The sequence below is a fragment of the Macaca mulatta genome, chromosome 7 (assembly GCF_049350105.2).
Source record: "Macaca mulatta isolate MMU2019108-1 chromosome 7, T2T-MMU8v2.0, whole genome shotgun sequence".
Classification (NCBI taxonomy): Eukaryota; Metazoa; Chordata; class Mammalia; order Primates; family Cercopithecidae; genus Macaca; species Macaca mulatta.
Window position 1 is genome coordinate 140,415,496 of NC_133412.1, and position 25,881 is coordinate 140,441,376.

General features: G+C 38.9%; 1 protein-coding gene across 8 annotated transcripts in view; it reads left to right on the forward strand.

Moving 5' to 3' along the window:
- Positions 1 to 25,881, forward strand: part of PALS1 (protein associated with LIN7 1, MAGUK p55 family member) — a 93,887-nt gene that overhangs the window by 6,234 nt on the left and 61,772 nt on the right. For 5 of the 8 annotated variants that reach the window (XM_015143958.3, XM_015143959.3, XM_028852040.2 and 2 more), the window contains exon 2: positions 24,704 to 24,785. The exons of the other annotated variants lie outside the window; for them this stretch is intronic. The gene's annotated coding sequence lies outside the window, so the exon portion shown is untranslated. The remainder of the gene's footprint in view (positions 1 to 24,703; positions 24,786 to 25,881) is intronic. 8 annotated transcript variants of the gene reach the window in all.

A 25,881-nucleotide genomic window follows, 5' to 3' on the forward strand; every position in this document is an offset into this window, starting at 1 on the left:
TTCTCTCCATTTATGTGAGATTGTAGTTTTCAATATGCAGATCTTTCAAATACTTTACTAAGTCTATACCTAATTATTTTAATTTTTTGGTCCTGTTGTAAATGGTAATTTTAAAAAATCAGATTCCAATTGATCACTGATAGTATATAGAAATTAATTTTTGTATATTGACTTTGTATCCTGACTTTTTGCTAAACTCCCTTGTTAGCTCTAGAAGCTTTTTTATTTTAATAATTTTTTTTTAGAATTTTCTAAGTAGACAGTCGTGTTCAAAACTTTTCTTTCCTTCTAGTCTGTATGCCTTTTATTTCTTTTCCTTAACTTACTGTATTGGCTTGGCTAGGACTTCCACTGAGATATCGAATAGGAGAGCTGAGAAGTAGCATCTTTGTCTTGTTCACTTTTTTTTTTTTTTTTTTTAAGATAGAGTCTCACTGTATCCCCAGGCTAAAGTGTAGTGGCGCAACACGGCTCACAGGAGCCTCAACTTTCTGGGCTCAGTTGATTCTCCCATCCCAGCCTCTTGAGTAGCTGGGACCCCCGGCAAGTGCCACCATGTCCAGCTAATTTTTTATGTATTTAGTAGAGACAGGGCTTCGCCATGTTGCCCAGGCTGGTCTCGAACTCCTGGGCGGAAGCAATCCACCCACCTCAGCCTCCCAAAGTGCTGGGATTACAGGCATGAGTCACAGTGCCTGACCTCTCACTCACTTTCTTGAAAAGTATTCAGTCTTTCACCTTTAAAACATGATATCAGCTGTAGGTCATTTTGTGCATTCTCTTAAGGAGGTTAAGGAAGTTTTCTTCTGTTCCTAGGTTACTGAGGGTTTGTTTTTTAAATATGAATGGATGTTGAATTTTATCATCTGCCTTTTCTGCATGTATTGAGATGATTGTGTTAACTTTTTTTCTTTAATCTGTTAATATGGTGAGTTACACTGATTTTTCAAATGTTGAACCATGTTTGCATGTTTCTGGGACTAACTCGGGTTATTTTAAAGAAAAATCATTTTGGACTTTTTAAAACTAATATACATTAACATTTATTCTTAAAAATGAAGAAGGAGCAATGTCACATGCCTGTAGCCCCATCCAATTGGGAGGCTGAGGTGGGAGGATCGCTTGAGCCCAGGAGTTTGAGTCCAGCCTGAGCAACATAACAAGATCTCTTTTTTTTTTTTTTTTTAAAGAAACCAAATTAAGATTTTGTGAACTAAAATACTTAATGAAGTTGGTAGAGTCAAGGTATTCATTGACAGTTACCTACATTTTACATTTTAGTAGGTCTTAAATTTTCTTGATTTATTCTAGAGTTTGTATATTGGAGGACTCTTATTTAAAATTACTAAATGAGAGCCGGGTGTGGTGGTTCATACTGTAGTCCCAGCTACTCAGGAGGCTGAAATGAGAGAATTACTTGAGCCCAGGTGGCTGCAGTGCTCTCTGATCACACCTTTGAATAGTCACTGCACTACAGCCCAGGCAACACAGTGAGACCTGGTCTCTAAAAAAAAGTTTTTTGAAAATTACTAATAAAGAAAATGTTATTTGTGTCACTGTAACCAAACATTCCTCTTCTGGGTAGTTTAGATAAGTAGACTTGGAGAAGCTAGGCATGGTGGTTCGCGCCTCTCAGCTACTCAGGAGGCTGAGACGGGAGGATTGCATGAGCTCAGTTCAAGACCAGCCTGGGTGACAGACGAGTGAATGAATGAATGAATAAATGGATTTGGATAGTGAATTGTATTTTGAATTAAGATAAAATGATATGATTTGGAGGTTTTTGCTTAGAATGAAAACCATGAAGTTTTAAAAAAAAAAAGAGTCGGCCGGGTGCAGTGGCTCACGCCTGTAATCCCAACACTTTGGGAGGCTGAGGCAGGCGGATCACGAAATCAGGAGATGGAGATCATCCTGGCTAACATGGTGAAACCCCGTCTCTACTAAAAATACAAAAAATTAGCCGGGCGTGGTGCCGGGCGCCTGTAGTCCCAGCTACACGGGAAGCTGAGGCAGGAGAATGGCGTGAACCCGGGAGGCGGAGCTTGCAGTGAGCCGAGATCGCACCACACTGCACTCCAGCCTGGGCGACAGAGCGAGACTCCGTCTCAGAAAAAAAAAAAAAACAGGCTGGACACTGTGGCTCACACCTGTAATCCCAGCACTTTGGGAATCCGAGGTGGGCAGATCACGAGGTCAGGAGATCGAGACCATCCTGGCTAACACGGTGAAACCCCGTCTCTACTAAAAATACAAAAAAATTAGCCAGGCGTGGTGGTAGGTGCCAGTAGTCCCAGCTACTCAGGAGGCCGAGGCAGGAGAATGGCGGGAACCCAGGAGGCGGAGCTTGCAGTGCGCCGAGATAGCGCCACTGTACTCCAGCCTGGGTGACAGAGCAAGACTCTGTCTCAAAAAAAAAAAAAAAGAAAAAAAGAAAACTCCTTCCTCATACCAGAAAATCAAATATAGACTCTTGGTTAATCATGTAAATGTTCAGCTTAGAATACAGATTAGAATGATTTCAGTGATTTTTTTTTTTTTTTAAAGAGGTAAGGTCTCACTCTGTTGCCTAGGCTGGACTTGAACTCCTGGGCAGAAGTGATCCTCCTGCCTCAGTCTCCTCACTAACTGGGACTATAGACACATGCCACTCACACCTGGCTCAGTAAATGTATTAAATCAAAAAGTGTGAAGTGAAATAAAAAACGAAATGCTAGTAAGAAGAAGCCAGGTGCCATTTTGTTTTGAATTGAGTATGTTCCTTCATGAGAAATGTGGGTGCATGACACATGCTCATTAAATATATTTTGAATTGTGAGATTTTTTCCTTCATCAATTCAAGCTACAGAGACAGTTTATTTTTTATTTTAGTTAATTAATTTATTTAGAGATGGGATCTTACCCTGTCACCCAAGCTGGAGTACAGTGGTGTGATCATACCTCACTGCAGCCTCAAACTCCTAGGCTCAAGTAACTCTCCTACTTCCGCCTCCCAAGTCTTTGGGATTACTGATGTGAGTCACTATATCTGACCAGAAAACAGCTTAATTATGAAACAGTAACTTCATAATCAAGCTTTTTAATTTTGTTGTTTTTATAAATTGGACTAATTATGATATAACATTATAAAAATTAAAACAATTTGGCTGTCTCATATAATTTTATAGTTTTTTTCTTCAGTTGACAGTCTCAAAGACCCTCAAAGACATTGAAATTTTGAGGCCTCTAGGATTCTTAGCGTTTTGCTTCTTTAAGGCAGGGGTCAATAACTCTAAATATTTTAGCTTCATGGGCCCTATTGTCTCTGTTGCAAGTACTCAGTTCTGTTGTTAGAGTGGCAGAGGTAGCCAAACAAATGAGCATGACTTTTCCAATAAAACTTTACTTATAAAAATAAGGTGTGCCTGATTTGACCTCTGGTCTTAGTTTACATGCCAACATTTTTTTTTTTTTTTTTTTTTGAAATAGAGATGGGGCCTCACTATGTTGCTCAGGCTAGTCTCGAACTCCTTGACTCAAGTGATCCTCTCAAGTTGGCCTCGTGAAGTGCTGGGGTTACAGGCATGAGCCACCACACCTGGCCTACATACCAATTTTTTTTTTTTTTTTGAGACTGAGTCTCACTCTGTCGCCCAGGCATTATCTCGGCTCACTGCAACCTCTGCCTCCTGGGTTCAAGTGATTTTCCCGCCTCAGCCTCCCGAGTAGCTGGGATTACAGGCACTTGCCATCATGCCCGGCTAATTTTTGTATTTTTGTGGAGACAGGGTTTCACCATGTTGGCCAGGCTGGTCTTGAACTCCTGACCTCAGGTGATTTGCCCATCTCTGCCTCCCAAAGTGCTGGGATTACAGGCGTGAGCCACCATGCTTGGCCTCATACCAATGTTTTAAGGCAAAAAATCAGTGGGAGAAATGACAGTAATTGTAGTACTGTAATAGAAGGAGCCTTGGGGTATTTATTTCATGCTGTAATTCTAGGCCAGCCCTCACTTTTCTCACCTATGACATGTAGCCACTTTGAAAGATGATTGAAAAAATTAAGATAAGATATGGAAAGCACCTAGCAAAATGTCTAACACATAGCAGATACTTAATACATATTCACTTACTTTTTGTTTCAAGACTGCACAGTGCTTTGTCACAAACCAACATATGTGAAATAATTAAGGAGAGTCAGGTTTTTTAGTTTGTAGTATATCTAATACATCCAAATATTAGAAATTTTAATTATGTGTTTATAGTTATCTTTTGAGTTATGCTTTTTTGATATAAATCATAATTGGCTTCACAATTTGAGAAGCTTCACACAAACAGTTGAGGATTTTGTGTCAAAATATTGTATTTTGAGAGTTTTACATTGTCACAGAAAAGGTTTTAGAATGTCACTTAAAATACATTATTTTGCTTTGATGTAAGAAGTCGGCATTCTGTATTTTGCTTGTGTGTTTTAGAAGTGCCTTTAAAACTGCATTCATTTAACATGATTGACTGCTTCTATGAATGTAGTGAGCTAGGTGCTCTGCTAGGACTTGGTTGTACTTAAAGAGTATCCATATTTAGATACTCATTTTTATGTTATGTTTGAAATGTAAGTAAAGCTTCAGAAAGTCTTTTTTCTGAGTTTCTAGCAAGATAAAGCTGTTCTATTTTTATGAAGTTGGTTGAGATTCACTAGAGCCCTTATATGGCACACAAATGGGTCACATCCTACAACTTGAAAACCACTGATGTAGATAGACTAAAGTGACCCTTCTCCAAGAGGCTGTGTTCATAATTTCATTTAAAATTCAGCTTGTCCACCCACTCTTCCTTCCTCTAGGAACGTTCCATACCCTCCTATTGGCAATTAAGTTTTAGTTCTTAAAATTTTAGAAAAGTATGCATTAACAATTTATTCTTTTTTGTAACTCATCTGTAAGTTATTGAGGGTTGTGACTACTGTTTGATGTTCATTTATGCTCGGAAGTACTAGACACTCAAATATTTACTGACCAAAAAAATCTGGAAGAAAATAAGTTATGCGTTAAACAGTGGTTCTTCTGTCTTAGTATTGGAAATCACATTGCCTCACATTGAAAACTGTATATAACTCCAGTTTATGTATACTGGACATGCAGATTTAACTGTCTAATATTAAACAAAAAATTCTAGTATTAAACAGGTTGTTTTGTAACTCTGATAGTCATCTGGGCCCTTTCTCTGAAACACACACACTGTTACTACAATATGCACAGATTCGTGGAAATTAGGTCATGAACCCCAGGTACAAGTCTCTGATCCAGGTGATTCATCGACTATATAAATGACCTGCAAATGTTTTTCACAATAATGATTTGCATAAGGGTAATCAGTACATACTTAGAGTTAATGAAAATAAATTTCATAGTTTTTGTAGGCATCTTAAAGGAATCTTATCCTTCTATATTTTATACCTTATCCTTTTATACTTAAAATTTATAGCAAGATTGATAGTTCGTTTGACCAAATCACAATGCTTTCTGCTTTCCCCTCTTATCCAGAATTGTATCCCTTGCTATGCCTCTTAATGTGTTATGCTGTATGCTTATCCTTTGAGTGTATTTCTTAAATATTAACAACTACATTTCAAGTTCTTTGTCAGCATTTTCCTTTTTACAAATGAGGAAATAGAGGCTCAGAGAGATTAAATATTTTATCCATAGTCCTATTATAAGTGATAGAAAGGATTTGAATTAATTTATTTGATCCCAAAGCCCTTGGCTTTTCTGCTTTGTCTATAAGCCTGCCTTAAAACTTAACTTTGTCTTTTTGGTAAGATTAGAAACTTTTCGATGAAAGCCATTTTCTACTTTACCTAGTGTTTAAAAATGTACATGAGGCTGGGCACAGTGCCTCATGCCTGAAATCCCAATATTTTGGGAGGCCAAGACAAGAGGACTGCTTGAGCCCAGGAGTTTGAGACCAACCTGGGCAACGTAGTGGGACCCCGTCTCTACAAAAAACACAAAAATGGCCGGGCGTGGTGGCTCAAGCCTGTAATCCCAGCACTTTGGGAGGCCGAGGCGGGCGGATCACAAGGTCAGGAGATCGAGACCACAGTGAAACCCCGTCTCTACTAAAAATACAAAAAATTAGCCGGGCGTGGTGGCGGGCGCCTGTAGTCCCAGCTACTCAGGAGGCTGAGGCAGGAGAATGGCGTGAACCCAGGAGGCGGAGCTTGCAGTGAGCCGAGATCGCGCCACTGCACTCCAGCCTGGGCAACAGCGTGAGACTCCGTCTCAAAAAAAAAAAAAACACAAAAATTAGCTGGACGTGGTGGTGTGCACCTGTAGTCCCAGCTACTCGGGAGGCTAAAGCGAGGGGATTTCTTGAGCCTGGGAGTTGAGGCTGCAGTGAACCATGATGGCAGCATTGCACTCCAGCCTGGTCAACAGAACGAGAACCTGTGTCCAAAAAAAAAGTACTTGAGTTAAAGTGAAGAACTTTGAGCCTATAAATTGTAAATAAGTTCCTTAAGGGTAGCGTAGGGGGTTGTATCTTTTTGACTTAGTATCTCAGCCCTTAATATGGCTATGATACAATAAGAAATATATATTTGGTCTTTGTCCCTGACAACTGACCTAGAGCTTCTAAATCCCTTGGAATTTTCTTAAGCATGGAAGTGATAAGAGAGTCTTTTGTTTGAATGAGGGTGATAAGAGCGTCTTTTGTTTCAGTGAGTCAGCTCTTGGCAGGCCCCTAAATAACTTCAGGTTAGTGGGCTAGTTGCCAGAAAGACCAAGGCATGGGGCCCCACCTTCAACCTTTGGGAATGCAAAGAGGGGCTAGAGATAGCCAGTCACCAGTGGCCAGTAATTTAATCATGCCCATCTAATGAAACTCCTAAATGACACTGTTTGGAGAGGTTCTGGTTGGTGAATATTTCAAGGTGCAGGGAAGCTGGTTTGACTGGAGAAGCTCCACCCCACGCCCCTAAACCTTGCTCTTTGCATCTCTTCTATTTGGCTATTCCTGAGTTGTATCCTTTATTTTATTTTATTTTATTTTATTTTTATTTATTTATTTATTTTTTTTTTTGAGACGGAGTCTCGCTCTGTCGCCCAGGCTGGGGTGCAGTGGCCGGATCTCAGCTCACTGCAAGCTCCGCCTCCCGGGTTTAGCCATTCTCCTGCCTCAGCCTCCCGAGTAGCTGGGACTACAGGCGCCCACCACTTCGCCCGGCTAGTTTTTTGTATTTTTTAGTAGAGACGGGGTTTCACCGTGTTAGCCAGGATGGGAGTTGTATCCTTTATAATAAACCAGTACTAGTAAGTAAAGTGCCTTTCTGAGTTCTGGGGCCATTCAAGCAAATAATTTTTATTTATTTATTTTTTTGATTTTGTTAGAGACAGGAAGGGTCTTGCTCTGTCACCCAGGCTGGAGTGCAGTGGCACGATCATAGCTCACTGCAACCTTCAACTCCTGGGCTCAAATAGGCGTGCGCCAACATACCCAGCTAATTTTATTTTTATTTTTTGTACAGATGAGGTCTTGCTGAGCTGCCCAGGCCAGTCATAAACTCCTGGTCTCCAGCGATCCTCCAGCCTTGGCCTCCCAAAGTGTTGGTATTATGGGAGTGAGCCACCGTGCTCAGCCTCTAGCAAACTATTGAACCTGAGAAGGGAAGTCATGGGAACCCCTGATGAATATTTGGGTGGTCTGAAGTACGGGAGACCCAAAACTTGTGGTTGGCATCTGAAGTCGGGGCAGTCTTTTGGGACTGAGCCATTAACTGGTGGGATCTGATTCTAACTCCAGGTAGGTAGATTCAGAATGGAATTGAACTGTAGGACACCCAGTCGGTGTCCAGATAATTGGTGTGAGGAAAAGACCCACACATTTGTTATCAGCAGTGTTGAGAGTAAAAAAAAAGCTCGGAATGGCACATATTAGATGCTTGGTTTCAGTTTGTACTTTTATCATTTATTTGTTTAAACTTTAGTCTTGCTGTGAGCTAAATATTAGAGACTGTTCTATTCTAGTCATCTCGCATAAACAGATAATTTGACATTTGAAACAGAATTTCATTTATTCTAGGTTGGCCATAAATGTGTTTACTGGGAGGAAATCTAACACTTTCACATGTTCTTGATTAGTTTTTTCTACAAAGACATAACCATAAATGTATTAATTTGCTGATGGCTTTTTCTTGTTTTTCCATAGGCACATACTGACAGGCTTTACAGTGCAGTTACAGTACTATCACTGACTTACAGTACTTTTACGGATTATAGAGTCAGATGTCTGCAGAAATACTCTCTTGACTTGTGTGTGACAATGAACGACTTAACTTATCAAAGCCTGATTCCTTATCTGCAGAATGGGGATGGTGTTTGTGCTTAATTCAGTAGGTTTTATTTTGAGGATTGAGATGGTACATCAAGAATGGTAGGCATAGTGTTAGTATATACAGTATTAAGCACTCTTTCAATGTTAGATAAGAGATAGGAGTTGTATGACCTGGTTGTTGTAGTCTGAGTTAATGATGAATAATTATAATTGTATGTTGAGGTCAGCTTTCTAATCTCTGAAATAATAGTGAAAGTCAAATGGGAGAAAACAATTTGTTGTCCTAAACAGTTTACTTATGTAGTGAGATTAAATTCTGTTCAGCTTTATCAGTTTCTCTAGTTGAACTCAAGAATTACTCTGGGGTATTTTTCAGTAGGTTTTCACTACACATTTTTAAATAAGCTTTAAAAAAAATGACATAGGTCAGGCGCAGCAGCTTACGCCTGTAATCCCAGCACTTTGGGAGACCGAGCCAAGAGGACTGCTTGAGTCCAGGAGTTCCAGACCCTCCTGGACAACATAGTGGGACCCTGTACCTACAAAAAATAAAAAATATTAGCTGGGTGTGCATTCCTGTACTCCCAGCTACTTGGGAGGCTGAGGTGGGAGGCTTACCTAAGCCCAGGAAGTCAAGGCTGTGGTGAGCCATGATTGTGCTGCTGCTCTTCAGTCTGGGCGACAGTGAGAGCCTGTCTCAAAAAGAAAGAAAAAAAAAAAAGACATCGTTTCTAGAGTTCATTTTCATTACGGGGATTCAAAATCTTAGGCTTGGATAGAGCATTTGTTTACTTTTACTGATGTCAGTGTGTTTGTGTTAATATTTTGTTTTGTTTTTTCATTTTGAGTAATGTATGTCTTTCGTGTCTTTCTTGGGCCTTATATTCTTTCCCTCCTTTACAAGTTTTCTTAGGATGCTCTTCCTCTACAAGTAACTCCTGTGACATTTTCTACAGTTCTAGTGTGGCATTTACCAAATAGCACTGTATTGGTTTTTTATTTGTTTACTTATATGATATCTATACTAGACTTTAAGTTTCTTAAGGATAAGGACTCTGCCTCAGCAGCCTTTTTCTTGACAGTGGCTATCCAGATTTTTGGTACCAAGCCGGTACTTGCCTTGTTGAATGAAAAGATAGTTTTAGCTTAGTTAACTTTTTTGTATTAGATTTGCAATATAGTTACCTTATAGATTGACCTTTTATTCTTATTTCTTATTTCTAAGAATACCCTCATATGCTTTCCTCCCTTGTAAGACTGTCTGGTCAAAGTCAGAGCATTACTCATACCCTCAGTCAGCAGTACTACAATAATAAAAGTTAATTGTACTCTAAACCTGTTGACGTTTATATTCTCATTAGCCTTCCTTTCTTATCAGATTTTTCTGTTTTCCTTTTCTACTGATACAGTCTTACTTGTCTATTGTCACTGTTTCAGTTTAATTTATAGATAGCACCAGATATGAGTCCTTACTAGTTTTGATACGACTCTGAAATGGTTATTTGGTATTTCTTCAGTGACAAGCAAACTATCCCCCCTCCTCCCACCTTTAATGGCCAGTGTTTTTGATTTGCATACCAATAAGCAATCTAGATAGAGGTAGTCATCTACTAATTTGCTAACCTTTGGAATATACTTTTTTCTCTAGTAAGCTATAAATCACTTGAAGTTAGAAGTTGGAATCTGTGGCCAGGCGCAGTGGCTCATGCCTGTAATCCCAGCACTTTGGGAGGCCGAGGTGGGCAGATCACGAGGTCAAGAGATCAAGACCATCCTGGCAAACATGGTGAAACCCCGTCCCTACTAAAAATACAAAAATTAGCTGGGTGTGGTGGCACACACCTGTAGTCCCAGCTACTCAGGAGGCTGAGGCAGGAGAATCACTTGAACCTGGGAGGCGCAGGTTGCAGTGAGCTGAGATCATGCCACTGTACTCCAGCCTGGCAACAGAGTGAGACTCCGTCTCAAAAAAAAAAGGAAGTTCGAATCTCTTATAATGCATTTTTAGAAGCCTGCCACTTCAGGCACGTTTTTCAGGGAAGGTAATTGATTAAAGGGAATGGAGAAAATCTACATGGAGTACATTGAGAGCAAAGCAATAGCCATGTGAGTCTGGTAATTAGGATTCTTTGAGAGTTTGTCGTTGTTATTTACATGATGAAAGAATAAATACAATCAGAATCATGAACCTGACATTATATTTTAAAGTGTTAGTGGTCCCTTTTGGAATTCTTCATATAATTATTGCTTTTATTCCTTTGGTAAACTGCTTTCTTACATATTAAAATAAAAAATGTAATATATGTTTTATATTTGTGGTAGAGAAATTCCTAAATACTAAAGAGTCATGACCCTAATGATCACATAAGTGATTTATTTAGAAATTCTTATTGTTGCACTGCTTATGAAATTGTTTAGGGCTTGAGAGATGACACTTTGATTACTTTTCTTTGTTTAAAGGTTCTGGTACTCTTGAAAGAGTTTTGTTCCTGCTGTTTTGTTTTGTTTTGTTTTGTTTTTGAGAAACAACAAAACTCGCTCTGTCACTCAGGCTGTAGTGCAACAGCACAATCTGGGCTCACTGCAACCTCTGCCCCCACCCCCCAGGGTTCAAATGATTCTCCTGCCTGAGCCTCCCTAGCAGCTGGGATTGCAGGCATCTGCCACCATGCCCGTCTAATTTTGTGTATTTAGTAGAGACGGGGTTTCACCGTATTGGCCAGGCTGTTCTGGAACTCCTGACCTCAAGTGATCCACCTGCTTTGGCCTCCCAAAGTGCTGGGATTACAGACAGTTGTGAGCCTCTGCGCCCGGCCAACTGCTGCTATTTTCCACAGACTTTAAGAAGTAATTGTAATTTAAAGTTTCAGTATTTGTTTGTTTTCAGAAAAGTGGTATCTTTGTGTCTTTTCCTCAATTATAAAAGCAACACATACTTTTTTGTGTGAATATTTTGTAAGATATCCAAACAGTACAGAAGTGGAAAGTAGGGACTATTTGGTCTGTTATCCTCATTTATCAGAGATATTAGTTGAAAACAATATTGTATATATTCTTCTGAATATTTTGTTAATAACTTTATAAACATATCTTCTATGTATATTTGTAAAAATGGTGTGGTATATAAACACTGCTCTGAAGCTTGCTTTTTTCACTTGCCTTTGTTTCATGTCAGTTCATAAAGAGCTTCATGCTCTAGTAGTCACATTAAAAAGTAAAAAGATGAGACTAATCTGGGTATTATATATTTAAAAAAGGTAAAAAGAAACCGTGAAATTCATTTTAACGGTGTATTTTATTTAATACAATAAATATATATCAAAATTATTAACATTTCAACATGTAGTAAATATAAATAAATAAGATACTTTACATCCTTTTTTCTTGTTTTCTTTTGTGTGTGTTTGTTTTTTGAGATGGAGTCTTGCTCTGTTGCCCAGGCTGAAATGCAGTGGTATGATCTTGGCTCATTGCAACCTTTGCCTCCCAGATTCAAGCGATTCTCGTGCCTCAGCTTCCCAAGTAGCTGGGATTACAGGCATGCACCACCACACCTGACTAAATTTTGTATTTTAGTACAGACAGGGTTTCACCATGTTGGCCAAGCTGATCTCGAACTCCTGACCTTAAATGATCTGCCTGCTTCAGCCTCCCAAAATGCTGGGATTACAGGCATGAGCCACCGGCCTGGCCTACATCTTTTTTTAAATACTGAATCTTTGAAATTCATTATATATTTTATACTCATGATGTGTCTCAATTAGAATAAATTTTCATTAGAAATACTTGAACTGTATTTAGATTTTATTAAGTTTACAGCTGAAAAAGTAGTTTCACATACCCAAATTGTTCCAAAAATATGTACAAGTTTTCTAATAATGGATCAAGTAGGTTTTTAAATTTAAATTAATTAAAATTAAATAAAACTTAAAATTCAGTTACTCTAGCCACATTTCAAGTGCTCACTATCGACGTGTGGCTAGTATCTTTCTTGTTTGACAGTGTAACTCTAACAGCTTCACAGTATTCCATTATATGGATTTTACTACAATTCAGTTTTTCTACTGATGGGCATTTAGGCACCCCCATACTGTACTTTTGGAGTTTGGAGCATTCTGAATTTTGGATATTTAGATTTGGGATACTCTACCCATACAAATAATGTGACAGTGGACATCCTTATAGAAATACATAGTGTAGGATAAATTTCTGGAAGAGGGATAGATAAATCAAATATTTATTTGTTTGTTTGTTTGTTTATTTATTTTTGAGACAGAGTCTTGCTGTTGTTGGCCCGGGCTGGAGTGCAATGGCACAATCTCAGCTCACTGCACCTTCCATCTCCCGGGTTCCAGCAATTCTCTTGCCTCTGCCTCCCAAGCAGCTAAGATTACAGGCACCCACCACCACACCCAGCTAATTTTTATATTTTCAGTAGAGACGAGGTTTCACCATGTTGGCCAGGCTGATCTCAAACTCCTGACCTCAGCTGATCCACCCGCCTCGGCCTCCCAAAGTGCTGGGATTACAGGCATGAGCCACCGCACCCAGCCCAAAGGTTTATTTTTAAATTTTGGTAGATTTGTACTGTTTTATAGAGGCAGCAGTCCACAATGTCTGTTTTTCTGTGTCGTTCCCAACACCGGACATCATTGTTCACTTACACAGATACACATAACCTTATACCAAAAAGACAAAAAAATCCCTTATACCAAAGTAGCAATTTTTATGTATTTATGCTGTGGTGTTTTTTCCCCCTACTCTAACTGGAAGAAAAGGGTCACTTTTACTGTAAATATTTCCTTGGGTAGAACAACAAAAAGGCAGAACCAGAAGAAGCTGTGAGAAATTTAGGTTGGAGGCAAAGAAGCAAAAGAATATGTGGTCCTCAAAGAGGATGTAATCTGCCCTGGTGCCAAGTAAATCAAGGTATCAGAAAATTTACCTCCTTGTACCCTTTCTCAGGAAGCTATTGGAGGAATCCCAGGAAGAGGGGAGTAGATGAAGAAAGAGGAGAGAGGTGAGGGGAATTTTCCAGGGTCAGGATGAAGGAATGATGATGGCTGTAAGTGCTACACATTTAGAGAGTTTAGTTGGAACATGGTTCTGTCAGATTCCATGCAGGAAGCAATGGCAAAATCATCCCCGGTAATGTAAGAGAGTTTAATGAAAGGCCTGCTCTCAAGTGGGCGGGGATAAGTGAATTAACAAGGGATGGTGAAGCACCCCAAGGCTTTACAGCAAGAAGCCCACTAAACCTAGGACTGAGGGAGCAAGAGGGAGTTGATACTGGAATTTACCAGAGCTGTAGCTGTATAAGTGGGGCCACCTGATGTGAATTGTGACCTTAGAGGAACATAACCTATGCTAAACAATAAGAGGAAGCTGAAAGAATACAGAACCCATCCAATCTTTTCTTCTTCCCCAGTGGTTAATTTGCATCGACTGGAAGTCGGAGACAAGAGAATATAGGTAATGCAGTCTATAGAGTCAGCCTTCTAGGACATGGAGCAGATGGAGAAGGATGATGAGTGGATGTGGGCAGAAAGAAAAAAATCTAACATAGAGTAGGAGAATGAAGGGTTCCAGAAACTATTCACACACACACACACACACTCTTGAAACTGATAGGTTACCTGATTTGTTTGAATGTATACATTTAAAAATATATTGATTCTTTTACCCAAAGAATGTGCGGATTGTGAACCCAAGATATCTGACAGGTCTCAGTCAATTTAGAAAGTTTATTTTGCCAAGGCTAAGGATGCACCTGTGACACAGCCTCAGGAGGTCCTGACGACAGGTGCCCAAGGTGATTGGGGCACAACTTTTTTTTAATACGTTTGAGGGAGACATGAGACATGGTTTGATCCGGGAAGGCGGAACAACTTGAGGCAGGGGCTTCCAGTTGATAAGAGTTAGCGTGGGTCATAAGTAGATAAGAGACAAATGGTTGCATTCTTTCAAGTCCTTGATCAGTCTTTCACTGAATACATGGTTTAGTCTGGCCCAGTGAATCTGCGTTTTTACATAAACAGTAGGGTAGAGGAAGCAGATATACATTTGTCTCAGGTGAACCTCAGAGGGATGACTGAGTTCTGTTTATCCTTTATCCACAAGGAATTTCCTTGTGGGCAAATGGTGAGGGAGGTATGTAGCTTTTTATCCTTGTAGCTATCTTATTTAGGAAAAAACCAGGAGACAGGTTTGTCTGACATAGTTCCCAGCTTGACTTTTCCCTTGGCTTAGTGATTTTGGGGTCCTGATACTTACTTTACTTTCACAGGATATATTAGTGATTTAAATAAAAAGTGAGACACAACTTGTAGGGAGAGGGAAATGTACTATGAGAGAGAGCTAAATATTCATCTTCCATAATAAATGGTCAGCAGATAACTGAAAAGAAAACCAAAAGAAATAGCATGTATGTATATATAGAATATACACACGTATTTTATATATGTATATATGTATGTATATATAACATACATCCTATTTCTATACACGTTACTAGAAATATGAAGGTAAGTTTAAGAAACAAAGAGTTAAAAGTGGTCTCTAGGCAGAACTCATGTGAGACATTGAATTGTTCTTCATAGTAGGTTTTATGGAACTGTTTGCTTTTTTAAAAAAATTATACACACATAATTTTGTGTTACACTACTATACGTACAACTCCTATGCAACACAAAAGTTGTATATTAGGGGCCCCTTATATGGAGTGTGTAAAAACATTGCTGTCACCAAGGTAGTGATTATTTGCATCATTTCTTAACTATTTCATCCTGATTATCATTAAAGAATTTGGGAAAAATCTCTCTCGAGTTATTAAATGTTTGGCAATAGGTAAGTGTGGTTTTTCTCTTCCTGTCTTATCTAGCTTTTAAATATTCAAATTTAATGCAGCACATACTGAGTTTCTAATATGAGCATACGTAGATAGCAGGATAGTGTGCAGGGTTCCCAGAGCCACTACCAGTAGATTGGAAGTCTGTAGAATATTTGCAGTCTAGTTGAGAAGATAAGGTACTCATCCATAAAAATTTGATAATAGGCCAGGTGCCGTGGCTCACACCTGTAATTCTAGCACTTTGGGAGCCCAAGGCGAGTGGATCGCATGAGCTCAGGAGTTCGAGACCAGTCTGGGCAATGTGATGAAACCCCATCTCTACCACAAATACAAAAACTTAGCTGGCTGTGGCAGTGGGTGCCTGTAGTCCCAGCTGCTTGGGGGTTTGAGGCAGGAGGATTGCTTAAACCTGGGAGGTCGAGGTTGCAGTGAGCCAAATTGTGCCACTGCACTCCAGCCTAGGTGACAAAGTGAGACCTTGTCTTAAAAAAGAAAATTAATGCAGCAGGTATTGAGTTTCTGATATGAACATAAATAGCACTGTACAGGGCTCTCAGAGCCTCCTGCTTAAGGCTCCCAAGTAGCTGGGACTACAGGCACACACCACCACAACTGCCTATATTTTGTACTTTATGTAGAAGTGGGGTCTCACTATCTTGCCCAGGCTGGTCTTGAACTCTTTAAAAAGAGTGTTATTATTTTTTACTTTCATTCACTTTGGGCTAAAGTAAAAATTAAAATATAGCAAACAGAAACAGTGTATACATGTATAGAAATAGGGCATATGTATATGTTGTATATACATACATAGAACATCCAGGGTACCATTTATGACAATGTTAAAATCAGCCAGGCACAGTGGCTCACATCTGTAATCCCAGCGCTTTGGGAGGCCAAGGCAGGCGGATCACTTGAGGTTAGGACTTTGAGACCAGCCTGGCCAACATGGTGAAACCCCATCTCTACTAAAAATATAAAAAGGTGTGGTGCCGGGCGCCTGTAATCCCAGTTACTCAGGAGGCTGAGGCAGGAGAATTGCTTGAACTCAGGAGGCTGAGGTTTCAGTGAGCCAAGATTGAGCCACTACACTCCAGCTTGGGCAACAGAGAAAGACTGTCTCTAAATAAATAAATGAATGCTTGCATGCATGCCGACTTATGCCTGCAATCCTAGCGCCCTGAGAGGCTGAGGCAGGAGGATCCCTTTGCCCAGGAATTTGAGACCAGCCTGGGCAACATAGGAAGACTCCATCTATACAAAAAATAAAATTAGCCAGGCATGGTGGCATGCACCTGTAGTCCCAGCTGCTTGGGAGACTGAAGCAGGAGGATTGCTTGAGCCCCGGAGTTTGAGGCTGCTGTGAGCTATGATTGTGCTACTGCACTTCAGCCCGGGTAACAGGCAGATCCCATCTAAGGAAAAATAATAATAAATAAAGAATATATGTATTTTGTAAATGTATTTGTCTGAAGGTTCTTCTACTTTAACTTTCTGTTTATTATTTCTTCATTCTACTAGAATTTGTAGTTTTTCCAGTCTTGGAAACATTGTCACCAGTAGAGAGATTTAAACAGAAACTATTGCTCTTCCTCATTTATTTAAAGGAAAGTATTAGTTTAATAGAAGAATGACCAGAACACAGTCTCTTATGCATCTCTCTGATAAGTGACACTCCGTTCTTAGGATGAATTTTGGGTTTAAGTGCCAGCTCTCCATCTTCCAGCAATCCATATTGATTTAACTGTATTTGTAAAATTAAGAATGGGGACATTCCTCTGTGGCCATACCACCCTGACTGTACCTGATCTTGTCTGATCTTGGAAGCTAAGCAGGGTCAGGCCTGGTTAGTACTTGGATGGGAGGACATTCATGGTAAGAAGGCACAACCCTCCTCTCTCCCAATAAGTACTTTGGTCAAAAAAATTAAAAAGATTTTCATTCAAAAAATATTTGTATATAGCACAACATATTTTATATGTTACGAACTCATCAAATATGAGTTACACACTCTGCCTCGGGGCTGGCAATTAATAAACATTCTGATTTCAAGGTAGACAGTAAATGCTACAGCAAAGGCATAGATTAAGTACTCTAGAAGGGTAGTTTGTAGAGGAGAGAGGGAGCAGGCAAAATTAAGATTTCATAGGATACTTGATGGAAGAGGAAAATCTTAACAGATAAAAAGTTGAAGAGAGGATTTTTTCTTGGTATAAGAAACAAGATGTCAAAAATATAAGCAGTATGTCAAAGTTTAATGACAAAATATAAGCAGTACACAAAGTAAGTGCTATAAGAGTTGACTATTAAATTAGTAAACTTCCTTTGGGAATTTGGGCACTTCCCAAAGGAAGTGGGAAATTGCAGGGCTTATATGGGAAACAGCAAGTAGTTTGATTCAGAAGACGGGAGGGAGAAAGAAAGTGGAAAAAGTAATCTAGGACTAAGTCAAGTGGAGCCATATGAATGTCAGGCTAAGGTGTTCTCCAGAATAGTTGTTAAAATGACCTGGAGTCAAACAGACTCCAGGCCCTAGCTGTGCCATTTAGCTTTTGACATTGGACAAGTTATTTATTTTGCTAAGTTAAGGTACAAAATTGAACAAGGAGACTGTTGTGAGGGTTAAATGAGATAGTGTATGTCAGGTGCTTGGCGTAGTGAATGAATGGTACATGGTAAATTCTCAGTAAACAATAGCTTAAAGAAAAGACAAAACTTGAAAAGGGACACTGTTGTGGTGGTAGGAGTGCTTCAGGAAAGTTAATCTGGCAATATTGTGTAAAATGATTGGCAACTAGAAAGACTGAGGTTGGAGAGAAACTCATAGAAAAGTTAAGACACTCATAGAAAAACCCATGGAAGAGATAATGTATAGTATAATTTAAGGTAGTGGCATGAGAAGGGAGAAGCTAAGAGTGTATGTGAGATGCAGAGGTAGAATTGATGGGAGTTGGTATAGTTATAAGTATGTTTATAGAGGTATTACAGTTATGATTTTGAAAATACTTAAATTTTACCCCAGGAGGATAGCCAATTTGTGTAACAGGAGTTAGTCTATTATATTTTTAGGATATTCATTTTTAAGCTATAAATTAATATTATTAAAAATAGTCTGTCAAGTTATGACATGTGGCTCACTTTGCCAGCACATAATGAAATTGGAGCAATGCAGAATAGAGAATAAAATTTGTTATATTGTTGTAGGAAACTGGAATGTTGGTATCACTTTACTTATGTAGTAGGAACATTCACACACATATCTACCATTTCTCTACTCGATTGCCTTTGCTGCTTGGTAAACTGAGGTTTTCTAGGTACTTTGAGCAATAGATATCTTGTTACCACAATCAGGTACTACAATAAACTTGTAGTCTGTTAGCATATGTAACAGTGAAATTAATGATTGTGTTAAAATTTATTTTATGAAGCAGTCAATTGAAGGGAAAAGGTAAATTTTCTCTGATCATATTTTAAAGGCAAAAAAATTTTTGTGATTTTGAAGGAAGCATGTAGTCAGCATGGTATCTTCCAGACATGTAACTAACACAGCACTGTGGATGCACATTAGGATTTACTCATCTGAATTTTAGTTAATGTTCTATTGTTTCTAGCTGTGACTTAACTTTCAGTGCCTACATATGTGGAAAACAGATATCTGACCTATCTACCTTTCAGGGCAATTGGAGAGATCAAATGAGGTTATATACTTGAAATAGGCTGTAAAAATAAAAGCATTTTACAGATGTAAGATATGAATATGTAAATTATTTATAAATTTGCCCTTCTAGCCTATCCCTTTTGTGTCCTGTCTAGCAGTTAACAACCTGCTAAAACTCCCAGTATAAATGCAATAATTGAAAAATAGAATTTATTGTCTCTTTTCCAATTCTTATCCCTATCCCCGCCTCGAATCCAGAGACCTTATTCTGTGCATTTTCCTATTTTAAGGTTCCATAATTCTCCCAGACTCAGTTGACATACTTAGTATTTTAGAATTCTGTTTGGCTCCTGGTCTCCAAATCCTGGGAAATCGTTCTTTAGAATAGCCATTGTTTGAAGTGATCACTTTTCATTCCTTCTGCTGCTTCCCTTTATTCTGCCATGTGTAAAGTATTAAAACATTGTCTTTATTGACCACTCTACTTACATTTTCTCCTGGTCAACTCTGGTTACAGTATAGAGTAGATTTAGAGTAGATGGTTAGTAAATTGTAAATGCAACAGTGTTTTCTTCCAGCTCTTTTGTCTACATTACCTTGTTTTAATTTTTATCCCAAAGCCATTGTATGGCCTAGAATCATGGGTTGAGAATAGGAACTTGTAAACTAAATCTTTCAGTTACAGATGTGTTATATATATACTTTTTGCCAGAAATGCAAAAGCTGGTAAGTCTCTTCAAGTTTACACCTGAGAAAGATGTATCTTCTAAGCTAATTATACTGCCTTATCGATATCCAACAGAATTGTCAGGAATCTTTTTTTTTTTTTCTGTCCATGAGGGCAGATGATTCATGTGGTTTTAAGTTATAATATATGTTACTCTTTATTCCCCTTTGAAATCTTATTGGGTTTTTACTTTGAAGATTTTTTAAATTGGGATTTTGCTTCCATTCCTTACAAATTTTGTCTGGTATAGTATATTCTAAATACAGTTAGATTTTAAGCTATGAAAATGCCAGTTGTTTCTTTGGAATGCAGTTATCTGGATGATAAATGAAGGTAGTTCGATCAGAAACTCAAACCATGAACTATGTGGAATTTTAGAAATGCCTTTTATTATAGGACTTGTTAGGGTGTTCCACTAAATAGTAAACCAAGAGCCTGGGCATGGTGACTCATGCCTATAATCTCAGTGATTCGGGAGGCTGAGATGGGAGGACTCTTGAGCCAAGGAGTTCAAGACCAGACTGGGCAACATACTGAGACCCCATCTCTAAGAAAACAAGCAAAAAGTAGCTGGACATGGTGGTGTGTGCCTGTAGTTCCAGCTACACAGGAGGCTGAAGTGAGAGGGTTGCATGAGCCAGGAGTTTGAGGCTACAGTGAGCTATGATTATGCCATTGCACTCCAGCCTGGACAACAGAGCAAGACCCTATCTCTATTTAAAAGAAAAATAAAAAGGCCAGTGCAGTGGCTCATGCCTGTAATCCCAGCACTTTGGGAGGCCAAGGCAGGCGGATCACCTGAGGTCATAAGTTCAAGACCAGTCTGGCCAACATGGTAAAACTGTCTCAACTAAAAATACAAAAATTAACCAGGTGCAGTGACACGCACCTGTAATCCCAGCTGCTCTGGAGGCTGAGGCATGAGAATCACTTGAACCCGGGAGGTGGCGATTGGGGTGAGCCAAAATTGCACCACTGCACTCCAGCCTGGGTTACAGAGTGAGATTCTATCTCAAAAAAAGAAAAGAAAAGAAAAGAAAAAAGTAAAACCAGGACATTTGCACTTGGTCTTGTAATTTAAAGGATTTTATCTGTCCATTAAAAAACTTTGTTTTTTGGCCGGCTGCAGTGGCTCGTGCCTGTAATCCCAGCACTTTGGGAAGCCGAGGCAGGCAGACCATGAGGTCAGGAGATCGAGACTGTCCTGGCTAACACGGTGAAACCCCATGTCTACTGAAAATACACAAAATTAGCCAGGCGTGGTGGCACGCGTCTGTAGTCCCAGCTACTTGGGAGGCTGAGGAAGGAGAATCGCTTGAACCCGGGAGGCAGAGGTTGCAGTGAGCCAAGATCACACCACTGCACTCCAGCATGGGCGACAGAGCGAGACTCCATCTCAAAAAAAAACCAAAAAAAAAACCAACAACTTTTTGTTTTTAAATCTGTAAAAATATTATTTATTTTTTTGTAGAGACAGGGTCTCACTATGTTGCCAACGCTGGTCTCAAACTCCTGGTCTCAGTGATACTCCTGTCTCTGCTTCCCAAAGTGTTGGGATTACAAGTGTAAGCCGCCATCCCTGGTGTAAAAACTTCTTTTGTATTGTGCCCATTGACTTAAACAAGTTCAGTTTATTTTGAATATATGTTTAAAATTAAAGAAATATATATTTATTTAAAAGTCTTTTTAGTTCTGTAATGTGGGAACTCGTTTTTCAGTTAGATCTTGGGGACTTTATTTTTGTTTAAGTTGTGCCTTTTTTACTGAATAATAATTTCAGAGCTAATCCACTGCATGAGTAACTCAAATATTTCAACTTTTTTTTGAGAAGGAGTCTCAATATGTTGCCCAGGCTGAAGTGCAGTGGCATGATCTCAGCTCACTGCAGCCTCTGCCTCCTGGGTTCAGGCAATTCTCATGCCTCAGCCTCCCGAGTAGCTGGGATTACAGGTGTCTGCCACCATGTCTGGCTAATTTTTGTATTTTTAGTAGAGACAGGGTTTCACCATGTTGGCCAGGCTGGTCTCAAACTGCTGACCTCAAGTGATCCATCCACATGCCTCGGCCTCCCAAAGTGTTGGGATTACAGGCGTGAGTCACCTCGCCCAGCTGAAATATTTCAGTTTTGACTTGTATTTACTTAGTTTTGGATATAGCTAAGTTTCTTCTGTAAAGATAGGTCATTCATTGTTGGAAACTTAAATTCATACAAGGAGTTAAACAGTTACCAAGTAAATAGTCTTTTATGTGATGTCAGTATATGACTTGTTTTTGGAATATACAGTTATCTTTTTAAAAAACTTCGTTTCTTAGCCAGGCACAGTGGCTCATGCCTATAATCCCAGCATTTTGGGAGGCTGAGGTGGACAGATCACTTGAGCCTAGGAGTTCAAGACCAGCCTGACCAACATGGTGAAACCCTGTCTCTACTAAAAATACAAAATTAGCCAGGCGTGGTGGCCCATTCCTGTACCCACCTACTCAGGAGGGTGAAGCGGGAGGATCACTTGAGCCTGGGGAGGCAGAGGTTGCAGTGAGCCAAGATCATGCCACTGCACTCCAGCCTGGTTCACAGAGCAAGACCCTGTCTCAAACAAATAAATAAATAAATACATAAAAATAAATTTGGTTTCTTTGAGATATAATTTACATGCAGCAAGATGTCATTTTAAGTGTATAATTTGAGGTTTTGTGTTTCTTTTAAAACCAGCTGAATAGGTATAACTTCAATTAAAATTCAGTAATTTTTTTTTTTTTTTTTGAGATGGAATTTCACTCTTGTTGCCCAGGCTGGAGTGCAATGGCGCAATCAAGCGATTCTCCTGCCTCACCCTCCCAAGTAGCTGGGATTACAGGCATGCACCACCACGCCTGGCTAATTTTTGTATTAGTAGAGATGGGGTTTCACCATGTTGGCCGGGCTGGTCTCGAACTGCTGATCTCAGGTAATCCACCCACCTTGGCCTCCCAAAGTGCCGGGATTACAGGCATGAGCCACTGTGCCCAGTAAAATTCAGTAATTTTAAGTGTTCAATTTAATGAATTTTCAAAGTGGGTTTATTGAGGTATAATTTATATTTTTAAGATTTAGGGTTTATGGGGACAGTTTTAGTAAATTTATATAGTCATGCAGACTATCACTGAAATCTAATATTAGGATGTTTTTATCACATGAAAAAATTTCCTCCTTGCCTTTTTCAGTCAGCATCTGCTTCCATCTCCAGGAAACCACCAAACTGCTTTTTGTAGTAGCACTAGTTTTGCATTTTCTAGAAATTTTGCACAAATGGACTCATACTCTTGTGTCTGGCATTGTGTTTTTGAGACTGTCCGTGTTGTTGGATATGTCAGTAATTTGTCCTTTCTTATTGTATTTTTTGTTTATCCATTTTATTTCATTTTATCCATTGTATTCCATTTTTTGTTTATCTATTCCCAGCTGAAAGATAGTGTATGGTTTTAGACTATTATTAATATTGCTCCTATGCATACTTATTACAAATCTTTCTTCGTGATTTTTACAGATAAAAATATGTTTATTTCTTTCTCTTGTGTGGAATGTCTCAGTTATATGGAAACTATATGTTTAACTTTTTAAGAAACTGCGAGACTCTACAATTTTACATTCTCATCAGCATTGTATAGGGGTTCCCCTTCCTTCACATTCTCTCCAGTGCTTAATATTACCACTTTTTAATTTTAGCCATTTTCTTGTTTGTAGTGTTATTTCATTGTGTATTTTTAAAACAGCATTATTGAGATAGAACTCTCATACTATACAATTCATCTGTTACCAGAAAGGGTTCCCGATCCAGATCCCAGAGAGGGTTCTTGAATCTTGCATGAGAAAGAATTTGGGGCAAGTCCATAGAGTAAAGTGAAAGCAAGTTTATTAAGACAGTAAAGGAATGAAAAAATGGCTACTCCATAGGCAGAACACCGACATGTTACTTCTTGATTATATGCTGAGCGAGGGGTGGATTCATGAGTTTTCTGGGAAGGGGGTAAGCAATTCGTGGAACTGAGGATTCCTCCCCTTTTTAGATCATGTAGGGTAACTTCCTCACATTGCCGTGGCATTTGTAAACTGTCATGGCACTGGCAGGAGCGTCTTTTACCATGCTAACGCGTTATAATTAGCATATAATGAGCAGTGAGCACTACCGGAGGTCACTTTCATCGCTATCTTGGTTTTGGTGGGATTTGCCTGGCTTTTTTACCCCAACCTGTTTTGTCAGCAGGGCCTTTGTGACCTGACTTTGTGTTGACCTCCTGTCTCATCCTGTGACTTAGAATGCCTAACCTCCTGGGAATGCAGCCCAGTAGGTTACCCAGCCCCTATTCAAGATGGAGTTGCTCTGGTTCAAATGCCTCTGACACATCCAAGTGTGCAAATTCAATGGATTTTAGTATATTTAGAGTTGTACAACCATCAGCGCAGTTAATTTGCATCATCCCCCAAGAGAAACCTGCATGCCTTGGCCATAATTATCCCACCCATTCACCCCCAGTTTTAGGCAACTGCCGATCTACTTTTTGTCTCTCTATATTTGCCTCTTCTGGATATTTCATAAATAGAATCATACAGTATGAGGTTCTTTGATGCTGGCTCCTTTAAATCCTGTTTGCAGGGTTAATCTATGTTGTAGCATGTATCACTACTTCATTTTTATTTTCCAGTAATGTTTCATGTAGGATTATACCACTTTTAATAAATTCATCAGTTGAACATTTGGGTTTTTTCTACTTTTTTGCTATTATAAATACTGCTGCTATGAATATTTTTGTACAAGTTTTTGTGTGTGTGTGTGTATGTAGATGTATGTTTTTATTTCTGTTGGTTTATACATAGGAGTAGAATTGCTGATATGGTAACTCTGTGTTTAGCCTTTTGAGGAATTGCCAGACTGTTTCCAATGTGTTATTGGAAAGTTTCCATTTGATATTCCTAAGGGCACTAATATGCAACAACATAGATTTTTAAATTGATATCCATTAGATACAGGGGTTGTGGTGCATTTTTATGATTTCTTACTGAGAAATCCTAGCTATCTGCAGACAGAATTGGTTATCATATTGAATTAGTCTTTCTCTTTCTCCTTTACCCCCTCAAAAACACTGCAGACATTTACATTTGATCGTCTCATTTTTCTTTTTCATAGAATAAGAAAGCCTGAGTTTTGTGAAAAACCAGAGAAGAGAAACTAAAAGGACAGTAGAAAAGGTTTTTCCAGTTTGCATAATGTAAGTTCTTTTCACTTTTCTTGGCTTGAATCCTGTGTTAGCTGACAAAGCTGTTTCTATGGAAACAAATAGTTTAACTTCTTAGAATGTCAGAGGAATGCTGATCACTTAAAATGAGACTTCCCAGCTGCTGGTCAAAGGGCATTACTTGCTGGAGAAAGAGGGGAAGGATGAATTCAAAAAATTCTAGAGTTCTGGACACTAGTATAGACTGAACATGTTTATGCGTATGAAGTATATCTCTTCCATTTTCCTCTGCCTAAAAATTAAGATACTGATAATATAGGAAATTGGATTTCTGCTGACCTGTCTTGATTCTCAGCTCTTAAACAGATGGTTCTATTTGTTGGTACCCTTTTCAGTGGGACTGTACCCTTTAGACTATTTCAGTCCCTCTAGTCTCAATCATTTGCACTTGTTGTGAAGCTTATTTAGCTTCCCTTTGCCCCCTTCTCCCGCAACTAAAACGCTTTCTCCCTTACTAGTTTGAGGTTATAATTGAAACAGCTTTGGCATGCCAGCCTGAAAATTTTTCTTGCTTTGTGGACAATGTACAGATTTTTGTATTTGTGTTCATTTTCCTAGAATTAGGGAACAGGGATTCTGATGAGAATTTGAAATGTAGTCTTTTGAAGCTTTTTTTCTTTCTTATTTCTTTTTTTTTTAAACTTATAATTGGAAAGTTGAGAAGAAAAGAATTAGGGCCAGTAACTGGTAACTCTGCTGTCTTCATAAGATGGCCTGTTATTTACACACAATGAGGTAATGCTCTAGTTCAGTCATTTACCAGCTTCTGAATTGTCAAAGGCTGGTTTTTTTTTGTTGTTTGTTTGTTTGTTTGTTTGTTTTAAGAGAGGATGAGTGCAATTGCTTTGGACTGGGAGGACTTTTTCACTTTTATAATGTGTATAGACTACATGTATGAGCTATAGTATTAGTAGAGTGCCTGCTTAAAAATTATAAACTTGATGCTAAAACTACAGGATACCGTATAATGTTTCTTTAATTCTGAAAGAACTTTAGGATCTTTCCTTGCCTTCATTAAATTAACTTGTGAGCATTATAGAGTTTTTGGAGTGTTAAATGGTGAAGTAAT